The 2696-nt window shown below is 38.2% G+C and overlaps 1 long non-coding RNA gene across 1 annotated transcript; it reads left to right on the top strand.

Moving 5' to 3' along the window:
* Nucleotides 1-234: 234 nt before the first annotated feature.
* On the top strand, nucleotides 235-1366 carry LOC308595307. The gene is made up of 3 exons (XR_014011991.1): nucleotides 235-300; nucleotides 395-432; nucleotides 1291-1366. It is a non-coding gene; the product is annotated as an uncharacterized lncRNA (long non-coding RNA).
* The last annotated feature ends 1330 nt before the right edge of the window (nucleotides 1367-2696 follow it).

Raw genomic sequence — 2696 nt, 5'->3', positions numbered from 1 at the left:
GAGGACTCACACTGGTATGCAACACCTAGCTAGTAAGAGTCACTCATTAATCAATCTACATCGAGGTCAGCAGCTTCAAAGTACAGCTTTTGTCCTTGGCTTCTCAAGTCTCTGCTTGAAATGTTACTTATTACAAGCAATATGGAGATTTCTGGAGTCAGTGTGCTTAAGGGCATTCTTAAAATGACAGTGAGGCTGAGCTCCTTAGGAACATCATGCTCAAGGTTTGATGAGCTCTAAGTTTGAGCTTATGGCAATAACAATATCTTGGCTCATGTCCTTAGAAATTGTATCTGAGTGGTAAGAACATCCAAATTCGCATTAGGCAGGGAGATTACTCTAGTACCTATGGATTTGCAACTTACAAAGTTCTTTCACTTCCTTCTTGCCTTAGGGAACAGCTTCTCCAGACTCTCTGGTAAAATGTCTTGGGTATGTATTGCAGTATTGTGGAAGATCATAGTTATTTCGAGAAGGTTTATGTAGTATGCAACAGTCTAGAAATCATGTGATACTGGGTCTTTAAATGGTTGATTTTGTTCTCTTTAACAAAGTATTAGTTTCTCAGAAATAGTTACATGCTGTGATGGTCCCATGTGGGAATTGTGGTTGTTAAGATGGGCTTTTGCTGAACAGGCACTTTGGCTGAAGTGTTGTTTGGGGTTTTTTGGGGGGTTGTGTTTGTTGGTGGTTTTTCTGTATCTTTATTTAAAATCTTGTAATACATTTGGAAATTGTTCAGTTTGGTTTCATAGTTTTAAAGGTTTCATTTATTATAATCTTATAGTTATGCATTTGTTAAATGCCATAAGCCACCTTGAGAATGACTTAAACTGGTGAAATTAGGAAGTTTCTTTGCAGGCATTTAAAATTTGGCTAGGTGATCCCTATTCCCTTGCACAGCTTTAATTCTCAGAGTCTCCTGGGAAGATGAAATGATTATTAAACCACTCTGAGAATTGTGGTTCTGCATTCACCTCAAACGGAACTGTTTCCATTCTGCTGCAGTTCATCTTCCACAAAAGGTTAGGTTATTCATCTCACTGTCCTCTATGCTGAAGTTATGCAAAATAAGTATTTGAGATAATTAAGTATGTATATTATTATTATTATTATTATTTATTTTGTTAAATTTGTATACCGCCCTTCATCAAAAAAATCAGAGGGCAGTTAACAGCATAAAAATTCAAACACTTCATCAATTACAATCTCATTATGTTATTCTACTGCATTCCTTTGAAACACGATGCAAATGGGGGGGAAATGTAATCAATTTCATATCTTTCACAGATGGAAAACAACCACAGCAAATACCATTCATATTTGCTGGATTGACTTCCATTCTGGACAGGGAATGGATAAGTGAACACCAGCAATTGCTGCCCCTGTTTCTCTTTTTGTTGGAGTTTTCTGACATTCCTATCAAAGATACATATCTGCAGGGCTGGATTTATGTTTGATGAGGCCCTAAGCTACTAAAGGTAATGGGGCCCTTTATATGTCCAGCTGTCCTTTGTCAACAACAAATTGCCGCTGTTTTTTATGTTGATTATATGCAATAGGGTAATTTATGGACCTAAAAGCCTCCCATCCAAACAATGACTATCATCAGTGCAGGTAAGAATTTTTTTTAATATCTACAGTACTGTTTTATTTATTTTATAGCACAGTACATTGATTATTGCTTTCATTTTATGGATCAATGGTCTCGTTAGATAGTAAAATTCATATTAAATTGCTGTTTTAGGGGTTGTTTTTAAAAGTCTGGAATGGATTAATCCGTTTTGCATTACTTTCTATGGGAAAGCGTGCCTTGGTTTCGGAACGCTTTGGTTTTGGAACAGACTTCCAGAATGGAATAAGTTTGAGAACCAAGGTACCACTGTATATAGAAATGAGCAAACCAGTGATATTTTAGGGAGCAGACTAGCAGGCAGGGCCCATGACTTACATCATAGGAGCCTACACAACACAAAACACTGTTGCTGTATGTAGGTTTTATTTTTTTATAATCCAGTTTTTTCCCCCTTTAATTTTTTTGGGAGGCGGGGGCAAGAGAGTGGGGCCCTAAGCTATAGCTTGTTTAGCTTATACATAAATCCAGCACAGTACATCTGCCTTCTCTAAAGAGTTAACCGGATTCTAAGTGTGTGTGTGTGTGTGTGTGTGTGTGTGTGTGTGTGTGCACGCACCCTGCTTGAAATGCAGGCACTAGGGCAGAGATACACTTCCCTTTTTAAAAAAAAAAAGTGTTCCATATTAAGGATGACTGTAGAACCTAGTGACCTTTAAATGGGATGTGAAAATTGAGTGTAATTAAGTGGCGTGTCTGTTAATTATGTAAAGGGATTAAGAAGTGAAGAGGAAAAAGCCAATGTTGACCCGGTCTCCGATTCAGAGGGCAGCCTGCCAATTTCCAAAACCATTGTTTGCTTTGTGACCTCTGCTGGAGGGTTTCAAAGTTCGCCTTCAGATATATGGACAAATCAAAGGGATGAGAGACAGAGGTGAAGGTCAAGGAAAAAATAATTGCTCCAATAAGGCATAGAAGTGGCCAATGGTTTTATGCAAAAAAAGAGGGGGGTTTAGCAACGGTGGGGCAGGGAGGGAAACAGATAAGAGAAAGATGAAATGCTGGACTGCATTGGCAAAGAAGCATATCCTTTTGCCTGTCCTGAATCTCTCAACATTCAATT

This window comes from Podarcis bocagei (genome assembly GCF_964188305.1).
Source record: "Podarcis bocagei genome assembly, chromosome: 9".
Taxonomy (NCBI): domain Eukaryota; kingdom Metazoa; phylum Chordata; class Lepidosauria; order Squamata; family Lacertidae; genus Podarcis; species Podarcis bocagei.
The sequence above is the reverse complement of the archived record's forward strand: the minus strand, read 5'-3'. Positions and strand labels throughout refer to the sequence as shown.